At 41.9% G+C, this 14384-nt stretch overlaps 1 protein-coding gene across 1 annotated transcript in view; it reads left to right on the top strand.

Moving 5' to 3' along the window:
• The window catches only part of LOC132511541 (uncharacterized), an 88679-nt gene that overhangs the window by 64519 nt on the left and 9776 nt on the right, over positions 1-14384 (top strand). Inside the window, exon 3 of the transcript XR_009537636.1 lies at positions 7597-7788. The gene's annotated coding sequence lies outside the window, so the exon portion shown is untranslated. The remainder of the gene's footprint in view (positions 1-7596; positions 7789-14384) is intronic.

Here is a 14384-nt window from a genome sequence, read left to right as displayed (position 1 = left end):
GTGTGTGAAGAAGGCCCACACCTGAAACAGGGAACATCACTGAACTAGAGGTCAGTCAGGATAAGGAGAGCGCCCTAAAATCTTCCACTGAGAGTTAGGTCCCTAGAAAGTGATAGAATGAGAATGGATCAGGGTTTTCAATAGAAAAATCTATATAGCAGGCAACAGAGCTGTGCCTTCAAAGTCTCAAGGGAACTTGATTTACAACCTACGATTCAATGCCCAGTCCAAGTATCAATCAAGTCTAAAGGCAAAATAAATACATTTCCAAACGTAAAATAGTTAGAAATTTTACCCGCCATACACCTCTGCGTAAGATGTTACTTAATGGTATGCTCTGGCAAAATAAGGAAAGAAATTCAAGTATGTAACCCAAATCTCCGAAAGTGTGGATCGAGCCCAGGAAATCAGTGAAAAGAAGTTCCTGGATTATTACTGTCCAGACTGAAGCAGGAGCACAGAAGACTCTAGAAGGTAGATCCTTGGGGAGGGGAAAAACTCAATAGAACACCTGTTGGGATGGAAAGTTAGGGAGAAATTGAGAATATGATGAAGCCAACTACTGCTAGATAAAAAAGAAAAGCTATTTGAAATTCCTGATTCAAGAAAAGTACTGCAAGAAAGCAAACATAAGCAGGTATGTCACTGGCCGGGCAACGAGCCACATGTGTATGTATATAAATCTCAGTAAAGTAAACATTGTTTATTAGTTTTAGAATCAATCTTTAAGCAAAGCATGGAAGGCTTCATTACAGTTACGAAACAACGGGAATGCTATGGATGGAGACGAGGTAAAAGTACATATGACCGAAACGGGGGAGAGGAGGAAGGAGGAGAGATGAGGGGAGGCTGCAGCGTGAGCTGCCCCTTCTCAGGAGGCATCGGTGGGGATCACCATTGGGAGATAACAGTGGGTGAACAAGAAGAGTGTAGTGTGTTTCCTAAAATGACAAGTGGTGATATAATCCGAAATAGTGATATAATTGTGTTGGGAAAATGAGACAGAGGGAGAGGGAGGCTAAGCTTGAGTGAGCTAAACCCTCTTCCAAGAGCAGGAAGTCAATGAATATACTGTTAAAACATAAAATAGAGAAATAGCAGTGTTTGCACAGGGATATGCAGATAACATTCAGAAGAAACAGCTGAACAGGTGAGAGGTGGTTGCCCTGGGGATTGGAAGAGAAGAACAGGGGACTCTTACTTTGACTGAAAAAAAAAATATGTTAAGGAAGCACAGTTATGTCCCATATGTTGAGCGGCCTGTGGTCCATCTCTCATTTGAGGATGTGAGTGTTGAAGGGCAGGGAAGGCCAGGGGGCAGGACAGACAGGGCAGGGCTTCCGCAGGGCGACGCTTGCTGTGGTTTCGGTCTCCAGTGGCCGACAAAGCCAGTGGGCATGAGGGCCAGAATTCAAGTGCAGCCTGTCCCCAAACGACCCCCACCACACTTATTTTTTTTTTAAATCATTCTTACTGTAAAAACATGACGATGACTTTCCAGGAATGTGTTTCAATCTTCTATAATCCTCCCGAGGCCTGTGTCCAATAATTACTTACATCTTTTCCGTGATCCCGTCTAGTCTTTGTCTACATTATACGTCATTGGGCATAGTTCTGATTCTTGTGTCCATATAACTTTGTAAGCATCCTGCCTCTCATAAATGGTGTCGCCTGTTTCTACATAGTCTGCATAATTATCCATGTTAATGGATGAATATTATGCAGGATCATTTTTAATTAACAACAACACTCTGGGTTAACAGTTCATCATTCTGCCAAGTATTTCTTTATTTTCTAATCTCCATTTTGTATAACACTGTTCCTTTTACTGAACACTTTCTTATCAACCTCACAACTTTACAGTGTGTAATAGGGGCAGGTGCTAATATCCCTGCTTTACAGACAGGGAAACTGAGATCTAGAAGACCAGCTTGCCCAAAGTCGTACTGACAGCAAAGATGGGGCTGAGAGGAAACCTTCCTCTAGGTCTCTTCTCTCCAAGTTGAGAACCCCTTTCATCACACTGCCCCGATGCTGGACATCGCTCAGCTCATTCTCTTGTTGAGCCAGGGCCCTTCTCAGGAAGGAATTATTACCACCTCATTGTACAGGTGAGGAAACTGAGGCCCAGAGAGGGAGGTACTTGCCTAAGGCCTCATGGCAGAGCCAGGAGTCAAACCCAGGCAGGTTTACTCCAAAGCCAGATCTCTTTCCGATAATTTACTTTTTGTGTTACTGTCTTTTGGCTACTTCAAATAATGCCACTCTGAGTACTGGTGTACAAATATCTGTTTGAGTCTCTGCTTTCAATTATTTTGAAAGAAGTGGGTGAGCTTTTAAAAACAAATCAAAACTCTGTTTACACTCTCTGTTTCCGGTTTTTCTGGGTGGCAGTGGAGGGCAAGGAGAGGGAGGCAAGCACTATATCAGAGTGCATGGGTGGGTGAAAATATTGCAGATCATATATATGATAAGGGGCTTGTATCCAGAAAATATAAAGAACTCTCACAACTCAATTATAAAAAGACAAATAACCCAACTTAAAGAAGACAAAGGATCTGAATAGACATTTGTCCAAGAAAGAAATACAAATGGCCAATAGGCACATGAGAAGATGCTCTGCAGCATCAGTCATCACGGAAATGCAAAACAAAACCACAATGAGATACCATATCACATCCACTAGGATGGCTAAAATAAAAAAGTCAGACAATAACAAGTGTTGGTGAGGATGTGGAGAAGTTGGAACACTCATGCACTGTTGGTGAGAATGTGAAATGGTGCAGCCACTTTGGAAAATAGTTTGGCAGCTCCTCAAAGTGACTAAACATAGAATTACCACATGACCCAGCAATTCCACTCTTAGGTAAATACCCAGAAGAATTGAAAACAGGTATTCAAACAAAAACATGTATAGGATGTTTCTAGCAGCATTATTCACAGTAGCCAAAAGGTGGAAACAATCCAAATGTTCATCAGATAATGAAAGGATAAACAAGATAATAATAGTATAAATTATAAAATATAATGGAATATTATTCAACCATAAAATGGATGAAGTATAGCAGCCTTATTCATAATTGCACAAACTTGGAGGTAACCAAGATATCCTTCAGTAACTGAATGGATAAATAGAGTGTGGTACATCCATACAGTGGACTATTATTCAACCATCAAAAGGAATGAGCTATCAAGCCATGAAAAGACATGTTACTAAGTGAAAGAATACAATCTGAAAAGGCTACATACTATGTGATTCCAGGTACATGACACTCTGGAAAAGAAAAAACTATGGAGACAGTAAAAAGATCAGTGGTTGCCAGTGGTTGGGGAGAAGGAGGAATGAACAGGTGGGAACACAGAGGATTTTTAGGGCAGTGAAACTATTCGTATGACTCTATACATGGAGAAGGTGGATGCATTTTCCAAAATCCACAGAATTTACAACACCAAGAGTGGATCTTTACAAAACCAATGTTCAACTTTAGGTTTGGGTGACAGTGAGGTGTCAATGCAGGTTCGTCGACTGTAGTAAATACATCGAATATAGTAAATGAATTTACATTCGACAGTAAATGTCAAATCCGGTGGCAGATTTAACAGCAGGGAAGGCTATGGGTGCAGGGGAGGGGACCAGGAGGTATATGGAAACTGTACTTTTTCCTCAATTTTGCTGTAAGCATAAAATAACTCAAAAATAAAATCTAAGAAAATGAATGAAATATTGACACATTTTACAGCAATGAATGAACATTGAAACCATTATGCTAAGTGAAAGAAACCAGTCACAAAACACCACTATTGTATGATTCCATTTATATGGAATGTCCAGACTAGGAAAATCTATAGAGACAGAAAGGAGATTAGTGGTTGTTTAGGGCAGAGGGATACAGGGTAGGGGTTGGGGAAGGGGGAGTAATTGTTAAAGGGTATGGGGTTTCTCTGGGAGGTCATAAAAATGCCATAAATTGTGGTGATAGCTGCACATATCCATGAATAAACTAAAATCATTGAATCATACACTTAAAAGGGGTGAATTGTATGGTATGTAAATTGTATCTCAATAAAGCTATTTTTTAAAAGACGAAGAAGGAGGGCTTCCTTGGTGGCACAGTGGTTGAGAATCTGCCTGCCAATGCAGGGGACACGGGTTCGAGCCCTGGTCTGGGAGGATCCCACATGTCCCGGAGCGGCTAGGCCCGTGAGCCACAACTACTGAGCCTGTGCATCTGGAGCTTGTGCTCCACAACAAGAGAGGACGCGACAGTGAGAGGCCCGCGCACCGCGATTAAGGGTGGCCCCCGCTCGCCGGAACTAGAGAAAGCCCTCGCACAGAAACGAAGACCCAACACAGCCAAAAATAAATAAATAAATAAAATTTAAAAAAAAAAAGAAGAAGGAGGGCAAGAAGGAGAGGATAGGATTGCAGCTTCCCAGAAGTCCCTACTAACTGCCTTCATGGGCAGCTAAAAGGCTGCCCCCAGCAAGCCCAAGCCTGAGGGAAAACGCTCTGTCTCGAGTGATGAGGGATAAGGATAAACTTTCTGCCAGGAGGTTTCAGCACCATCAGCACAGCTCAGCTTAGCTGCCGAACAGGTGCTCTTACCTCGGTGGGCACCTTGACAACCCTCTCCATCAGAGCACTGTGACACAGACCATTACGGGTGGGACACAGTGACCTATTGCCATTGAATCAGCAAAATGGGCCCACATGAGACAGAAGCAGACTGCTCCAGGAAGTGTGTGATCTCTGAGACTTCTGTCTTCTCTTCAAGTTCAGAGAAGGCAGCCAACCCTGCATCCCTCCCTCAGCCTGGAGGCAACCGCAGGCCAAGGCAGATTCCTGAGTCCCGTGGAGCCTGTTACTTGACCTTTAGAGTTTTTTTTAAAGTTATAAAAGTTTAGAGCTGAAAAAGACATTGGAAGTCATCCAGGTAGCGGCTTCTAGACTTTTCGATTTCATAGCCCATATCACCCCAAATACCTGGGGAGACAGACAAGGTTGACAACTTTTTCTTTTGCTAAATTAAGAAAAATTTGAAAACTAACATCATTATTTGATTTCAAAAAGAACAGTTGACAAGATAGAACGTCAGAATAAAGAGAAACCATTTAAATGGAATAAATTGAGATTTTTGCAAAACTTGCTGCATTTCTCCTTTCCCCTCCCTACCTCGCCCCTACCCCCAAGTAGAAGAAACTTGCCAAATCCTGGAGCAGGAATGGTTTGGGGGCCCAGGCCCACTCCCCATTCAGTACTTGAATCCTCTTGAAACCACCTCTGGACACATGCTTCTCCAATAGGAGGAGTTTAGTGTCAGGCAGACCTGGGTTCCAATCCTGCCTTGCGATTTACTGGCTATGTATAGACGTCTGCAAGTTTCTTACTTTCTCCGAGCCTCAATTCTCTTATCTTTAAAATAATCCTTGCCTCACAGATTTTTTGGTGGAAACTGTCTCGCAGTAAAAGAAAAAAATATGAGCGTCCTTGGCACAGAGTAGGCGCTACCTTGTTAGTTCCATGCCCTCTGGTGATGAAAATTAGTCTGAGATAATTCATGCCATTTTCCTGGCATTTCACTGGATGAAAAGGTCTTCCCCAGGTAAAGCTAAACACGCCTCCCTGTATATCCACCCACGGGTCTCATACATGTACTTTAGGATCACATGGAATAAACCTAATCCTTCTGGCATGTGACAGACCTTAGTTTCTTTTTAATCTTCTGTTCTCCAGATAAGTACCCTGTCTCTGTCAATCATTCCTCAGAGAAGTCCTCACCACGCTGCTCTCATTGGCCAGCTATTGCCAGAATAATGTTGTATAACAAACCTCTCCAAAAACTCAAAGGCAAAACAAACAACTCAACGGCATAAGCTAAGGCTTGGCGGGGTTTGACTCCAGGCTTCAAGATGGGTCCAGGTCTGCTCCAGGTGCCTCTCATCTTCCTTGGACTCCCCAAGGCTTGTTCTTTTAATAACAAAAGGCAGAAGTGTAAGGAGTTGTATTCATTGGTGCCGCATATTTCCAGCCTTTGTTGCCTTCACATATCATTGACCAAAGCAAGTCACAAGATGAAGCCCAAACTCAAGAGGCCATGGCAAGGGTACGGATATAGAATATGGAGGAGTGAAGAATTGAGGCCAGTAGTTCAATCTTTCCACTGCTCACTTTCCCTTTGTCTTATTTCCATTGACCTTGACTTATTTCCACTGGACACATGTTTCTAAGACCTCACTGGGATGTGGGGAGTAGGAGGCTAGGGAGGAAAAACAAGACCTTGCATGATCTGTCCCCTACTTACCTCTCTGACCTCATCTCCTATCACTCTCCTCCTTGCTCTCCACTCATTAGGCACACTGGGTTCCTTTCGTTTTCTTGAAGACACTAATTTCTTTGCCACCTCAGGGCCTTTGCAGTGCTGTGCTTTATGCTTTGTGTGGAAAACTCTTTTTCTCCTAACCTCTTCCTCTGCCCCAAGATGGCTTTCTTATTATATTGAAAATAGAATTTACAAAACAGAAGTAGGATCACGGATGTAGAAACAAACTTATTGTTACGCAGGGATAAGGCGGGGAGGGATAAACTGGGGATTGGGATTGACATATACACACTACTACGTATAAAATAGATGACCAATAAGGACCTGCTGCATAGCACAGGGAACTCTACTCTGTAATGGCCTATATGGGAAAAGAACCAAAAAAAAAAAAAAAATAGTTGCTATATGTATAACTGATTCACTTTGCTGTATACCTGAAACTAACACAACGTTGTAAATCAACTATGCTCCAATACAAATTTTAAAAAAATAAATAAATAAAATAGAACTTACATGGCATGTCCTAAAAGAGATGTCTTTCTGATCATCGAATCCAATTAAGTCTTCCTCTTTTGTTCTCTAGGGTCTTATTTATTTTCCTCCTGGTACTTTACCCTGATTTGTAATTATTTGTTTATTTAATTTTGTTTTTCTTCCTCTACTAGACTCCAAGTTCCATGAAGGTAAAGAAGACCATGTCTGCCCAGCTCACTTCTGTATCCCCATTGCCCAGCACAGACCCCAACACACAGGATACGCTTCATACACATTTACTGAGTGAAGAAATGTAGGATTAAATGCAAAGGAATAAGTGAATGAATGGCTTTCATCATTTTCTTTCCAACATATTCATTCACATCCTCTTGCCCTCTGTTCAATGATAGAAGGCAAAGGAGGAAAGGAAGTATAAACCTGCTCTCGGAACACAGCCCAGCAAAGGCTCCTACTCTTTTCTTAGGTGTATGGCCTTTGCCACCAGTGCTTAACTACTTTGGGTGAGGATTTGCTTCCATGACTCATTTTGCTTAGACACTTGCTCAGAGGAATTCATGCCCTCTGACCACATGCTCGCTGTCGAGGGAGGTGAGCAGATCAAAAACATGCTACCAATCATTCACCAGGGGGATAATTGACAAGGGTCAGCCTAGGGGAACTATGGGTAAACAGAGGTCCAGGACACAAACTGCTGCTTGCAAGATAGAGAGGTCTGATTTTCGACACTAAATGTGCCCATTCCGCTGCCCACTTTGAAACCCTTCTCTGTCCTCCCACACAGCCTTTCACTGAGACCGCGCTCTTCATGCCCCCACAAACCACTGAACCAAGGAGAAGGCTTGGACATTTCTGTCTGTGGTCCTTTGAAAACATCTGCACCTGTATGATGAAGCCCTCTCTAACGGGAGCCAGAAAGTCAAGAAGGTTCTGAGTCCCATCTCTCTGCCCATTACCAGCTGGAGGATGCAGGCGGGTAGGTGACTTCACCTTTGCAAACCTCAGTTTCCTCACCTGACAAACGGGCTCGGTCATACCTACTAACCGGGCAGTGATGAGAATTGGTTGAGACGGGACAACATCAAAGTGCTTCCTGAACCGTGAAAGACAATTCTAATACGTGAGGTTATTTACCTTCTTCAGTCAAGTAGGGCTGTGTCGTGCAGCATAAGGGGTTAAGGATTCAGGAACCAAAAACTCCCTCTACAACAGAAGAAAAGAGAAAACTAATGCCCGCTTCCAGATGCACATGAGGGACAGATTGCTTAGGATGGGATGGCAATCGGGTCTCCAAGTGGGAGAAATGATTGCCATCCTCATCAATATTACTGCCGCCTAAGTCTACGGGGGACACAATCAGGTAATTGAGGTCCCCAATTCGGTTTTTATCCAGACACCAAGATTAATAGGAATGACTTCTTGGAATTAACTCTTTGAAGCTTTCTAACACACAATGCACTTAGGATTTGACATTAACATTTTAGACCTGCACATTTGGAAGGCAAAGATCTGTTGTCTGGTTTAGCTAGCCCAAATGTTACAAAGGCCAAGGTCATAGGATTTCTGTATAGTTGTCAGTTCTGGTTGACCTGAGGGGGTTCAACTACCTGAACCCCTAGACAGCCACTTCCAAGATGTCGTTGTAGGTCAAAAGGACCGCTGGGAGAAAGCGAATGGTGATGACTGGGGGCAATCCAACTTAGATGCCATAAAGACAACAACAGACCAGCAACACAGAAAAACACAACTAAACTGTGCAGCAACATTGCTCTGCTGTTGTCAGGGCAGTGGCACTTATATCATTAACTCAATAAATATTTACTGAATCTTTATCATGCACCCAGTACCATATTAATAGAAAAAAAACCTATAGCAGATACAGACAAATCCCTTGGGGAAAAAAAAAATCCAGCACGCTTTCATGATAAATACAATCAACAAACTAGGCCTAGAAGGGAACATTCCTCAACCTTTATAAAGGCATCTATGAAAAACTCTGCTAACGTCACACTTAGACTGATGCTTTCCCCCTAAGATCAGGAAGTAGACAAGGAAGTCCATTTTTGCCCCTTCTATTCAACATTGTACTAGAAGTCCTAGCCAGGGCAATACGGCGGGGTGGGGGGGGGGGCAGGGAAGTGATCCAGGTTGGAAAGGAAGAAGTAAAACTATCTCTATTCATAGATGATATGATCTTACATATGGAAACCACTAAAGAATTCACACACACCAAAACAAAACAAACTATTAAAACTAATAAACAAGTTTAGCAACGTTGCAGGACCAATACACACAAATCACTTGTATTTCTATATACTAGCAGTGAGCAATCCAAAAATGAAATTAAGACAATTCCTTTCACAATAACATCAAAGAGAATAAAATATTTAGGAGTAAATCTAACCAAAGAAGTGCGAGACTTGTACTCTGAAAACTACAAAATGTTGTGCTGTTGGTGTTATATGTATCCAAGGTCACAAAGATTTATGTTTTCTTCTAAGAGTTCGATAGTTTTAACTCTTATGTTTACATCTTGGATTGATTTTGAGTTAATTGAAAAAATTAAATAAAGCAAATAAATGGAAAGACGTTATGTGTTCATGGATTGGAAGACTTAATATTGTTAAGATGCAAAGTTCTCCAAAATGATCTACAGCTTCAATTCAATCTATATCAAAAATCTAACTGCTTTCTTTGCAGAAATGGACAAGTTTATCCTTAAATTCATATGAAATTGCAGGGGACCCCAAATAGCTTAAACAATCTTGAAAAAGAAGAACAAAAGTGGGGACTTTGTACTTTCCAATTTCAACACTTACTACAAAGCTACAGTAATCCAAACATTGTGATACTCATAAGGATAAGATGTATAGATCCATGGAATAAAGTTGAGGATCCAGAAATAAACCCATGCATCTATGTGTGATCAATTGTTTGGGACAGGATGCCAAGACCATTCCATGGTAAAAGAATAGTCTTATCAACAAATGTGGCTGGGAATTGGATATCCACATGCAAAAGAATGACATTGGATCCCTATCTCACACCATAAACAAAAATTAATTCAAAATCAATCCAAGACCTAAATGTAAGAGTTAAAACTACTGAACTCTTAGAAGAAAACATAAATGTAAACCTTTGTGACCTTGGACTAGGCAACAGTTTCTTAAATATAACACCAACAGCACAAGCCAATAAAAGAAAACACAAATTAAACTTCATCAGAATTAAAAACTTTTCAAGAAAGACAGACACCATATGATTTCACTTATGTGTGAAATCTAAAAAACAAAATGAACAAACAAAGAGCAGAAACATTCTCAAAGATACAGAGAACAAACTGGTGGTTACCAGAGGGGAAGGGATTGGGTGGATAAGTGAAAATAGATGAGGGAGATTAAGAGGTGCAAAATTCCTGTTATAAAACAAATAAGTCACTGCAATGTAATGTGCAACATAGGGAATATAGTCAATAATATTGTAATAACTTTGTATGGTGACAGATGGCAACTAGACTTATCATAGTGATCATTTTTGTAATGTATAAAAATACTGAATCACTATGTTGTATACCCGAAAATAATATAATACTGGAAGTCAATTATACTTCAATAAAAATTTTACACTCGTGTATCAAAGGACATTATTGAGAAAGTAAAAAGACAACACAAAAAATGGGAGAAAATACTCGGGACTTCCCTGGTGGTCCAGTGGTTAGGACTCTGTGCTTCCACTGCAGGGGGCACAGGTTCCATCCCTGGTCAGGCAACTAAGATCCCGCATGGCTCACGGCCAAAAAATAAAAAATAAATAAAATTAAATTTTTTTTTAATGGGAGAAAATACTTGTAAATCATACATTTGATAAAAGTCTAGTATCTAGAATATATCCATAACTCTTACAACTCAGCAACAAAAAGACAAACAACCCAATTTTTAAGTGAACAAAGGACCTGAATAGCTATTTCTCCAAAGAGCATATACAAATGGCCAATAAACCCATGAAAAGATGCTCAACGTCATTAGTCATTAGGGAAATGCAAATCAAAACTAGGGAAATGCAAATCAAAACTACAGTGAGATATCACTTCACACACACTAGAATGGCTATAATCAAAAAGGCAAACAGTAACAAGTGTTGATGAGGATGTGAAGAAATTGGAATCCTCATAATTTGCTTGTGGGAATATAAGATGATGCAACAACTGTGGAAAACTATTTGGCTTTTCCTCAAAAAGTTAAACATAGAATTTCCATATGTCGCAGCAATTCCACTCTTCGGTATATACCCCAAAGAACTGAGAGCAGATGTTCAAACAAAAATTTGTACACAAGTGTTCATAGCAGTGCTATTCACAAGAGCCAAAATGTGGAAACAAGCCATATGTCCATCGCTGATGAATGGATAGTCAAAATGTGATGTATCTATACAGTGGAATATTATTCAGCCATAAAAAGCAATAAGTACTGGTTCATGCTACAACATGGATGAAACTTGAAAACTGCTGAGTGAAAGAAGCCAGACAAAACAAGCCACATAGTGTGTGATTCCATTTAGATGAAATTCCAGAATCGGAAAATCCATAGAGACAGAAAGCAGATTAATGTTAACCAAGGGTCGGGAGAAGGTGAAATGGGGGTGACAGTTTGAGTGGGGGATTTCTTTGGCAGGTAATGACTATGTTCTAGAATTAGATAGTGGCGATGGTTGCACAATATCGCTACTAAGAATCACTGAATTGTACACTTGAAAGGGGTTTAAATGGTGACTTTTATGGTACTTTTTTAAAGTATTTGTTTATTTGACTGCATCGGGTCTTAGTTGCAGCACGCGGGATCTGGTTCCCTGACCAGGGATCGAACCCAGGCCCCCCGCATTGAGAGCACAGAGTCTTAGCCACTGGACCTCTAGGGAAGTCCCTAAATGGTGACTTTTAAATATAGTTTAAAAGAAAAAATGTATGGCAAGTCAAGATGTTTGCTGATGGAATCAGTTTCACCAACAATAAAGGGAATCAAACTCTTCAATCCCTGCATGTACAATTTGACGCCCCTGTTTTTAACCCTGTTATGACTTTGATCACACACAGCTCTCCACAAGATTATAAGATTTATGAGGGTAGGGATGGAGTCTGGATCCCATCTCAGTGCCAAGAAAACACTGAAAACAGTGGGACCTCGAAAACTTAGAGATGCCACAGAGACAGCCGATCAATAATTGACCTGGGGAGGAAATAGGACAACTTTTATTCTTTTTTTTTTTTTTTTTTTTTTGCGGTACGCGGGCCTCTCACTGTTGTGGCCTCTCCCGTTGCAGAGCACAGGCTCTGGACACGCAGGCTCAGCGGCCATGGCTCACGGACCCAGCCGCTCTGCGGCATGTGGGATCCTCCCGGACCAGGGCACGAACCCGCGTCCCCTGCATCGGCAGGCGGACTCTCAACCACTGTGCCACCAGGAAAGCCCCAAAGGGCAACCTTTATTCTTGTCCAAATCTAGTGGTCCCTCTTAGAGTGACGAACAGAAAAAAAGAAACTCCCGTAAAACATGTGATAGCACAGAAGAACAATCTGAATTTCCGCTTTTTCTTCCCTTCCTCCAAATTCTAAGGCATCAGGGCTGAAAAAGAAAGCATCTCTTGCAATGAATGCTAAGGTTACCGAAGGGAAATCACGTTGATTATTGAAATGTGAAGATCTATCCTCTCAAAGCACCAGGAGCTGTTAAAAGCAGAATGAGCCATCTCCATGGAAGAATCAGGCAGCCTTTCAGGGATTATGATGGCAGTGCTGGAATGCTTGTTTCAGAGCAAGTAGGAAGAAAGTAAAAGCTAAAACTATACTTTATCACCTGACATTTTCACCCTCCTCTCTGGGCGTGGCTAAGCCCCACTCTCAGATTCTCAGACACTTGACTCATCTTTTTCCTGCACCACAGTGAAGGCACATCTTTGGGTGTGAACTAGAGTTTCAGCCACGTCAAAATCTCCCAGTTGCCCGTTCAGGTTCTTACCTGGGTTCAGTCCTACAGCCTCTGCATTTCTCCAACCATGCATGTCCCTAGGTCTTGGCTGAAGCTGTCCTCTCTTCTAACACCACCACTCCAAGTGGCTGACCCTTATTCTTCCGTCAAGACTCAGCTGAGATTTCCTCTCCAGAGGGAAGTGCTTCCTGATCGCAGGTGGGATGAGACCACCCCGTCTCCAACCTCACAGCCTCCTGGACCATTCCATCAGAGCCCATCCCTGTTTCCTGCCTTTTCCTCACCAGACTGTGAGTGCCTTGAAGGCAAAGAGCTCTGAGTTGACTGCCGTTATTTAAATCGATAACCAAGTAAACCCTCTAGGGCGCATTTCCTCCTCTGTGAAATAATGGGGTTGGACAAGATCATTGATGTGGTCTGAATACAGCCCACAGACCTATTTGGCCAACACAGTATTTATGGCATTTAAACAAGCCTTTTAAAATTGGGAAAGTTTATATTAAGATCTTGATCTCTGCCTTGTCTTGAAAATTCAGGCAATTTGACAGCATTGGGCCCCCATTCGTGCATGGAACAGTCAGCTGCCTCTTTAGGTGGGGTGCACGCTGGTCCCTCACCCCTTTAGGCTTCTGAAGGCATTGAGCTTGAGTCCCTGGTCTAGATGCCTTCTGCAGCTCCAAATCTGCAGCTCTACCACTCCCTGATTCCAATTTCTCTTCTTCCTCCTCCATCCAGTCAACATTAGCACTATTTTTTTTAATCTTGGTGAGAGCCGATGAATTGAGACATTCAACTTTCCTTGTTTTTTTAAAATAATTAATAATTAATTAATTAATTTTTGGCTGCATTGGGTATTGCTGCACGAGGGCTTTTCTCTAGCTACGGAGGGCGGGGGCTACGCTTTGTTGCGGTGTGCGGGCTTCTCATTGCGGTGGCTTCTCTTGTGGTGGAGCATGGGCTCTAGGCGCGCGGGCTTCAGTAGTTGTGGCTCGTGGGCTTCAGTAGTTGTGGCTCGTGAGCTCAGTAGTTGTGGCTCGTGGGCTCTAGAGCACAAGCTCAGTAGCTGTGGCGCACGGGCTTAGGTGTTCCGCGGCATGTGGGATCTTCCTGGACCAGGGCTTGAACCCGTGTCCCTTGCATTGGCAGGAGGATTCTTAACCACTGTGCCACCAGGGAAGTCCCCTTGTTTTGTTTGTTTGTTTGTTTACTTTCCTTGTACTTTAAGGCAGTAGTCACAAGCCTCCCCAGTTATTTCCTAAAAATTAATCACCAGATACGAGTTAATCATCCTTGGAAACAATGCCAACCTTCTAAAAAGCACTGTGGCTTTTAGGTTATACAGAGCACCCTCCTCTTTCCCAGCACTGAACTGGGAATAGCAAACTCCAATTTCCAAAGCACATTTCAAAGGTAATCCAACTGAATACAGAATTCTTAAAAGTACCTCAAATGCTTGAACAAAGCCTACCTATATATAACCATTTAAGCAATTTCAAATACATTTCCGTTGCATAATTATGCAAGGGCTTTGGTCAGAAAACATGCTGCTGCTAACTTAAGTGAAATCCCCACAAACCTTATTCATAAGAAA

Source organism: Lagenorhynchus albirostris, chromosome 20 (assembly GCF_949774975.1).
Source record: "Lagenorhynchus albirostris chromosome 20, mLagAlb1.1, whole genome shotgun sequence".
NCBI lineage: Eukaryota > Metazoa > Chordata > Mammalia > Artiodactyla > Delphinidae > Lagenorhynchus > Lagenorhynchus albirostris.
Note: the sequence above shows the minus strand (reverse complement) of the source record. Positions and strands in the feature narration are given on the sequence as shown.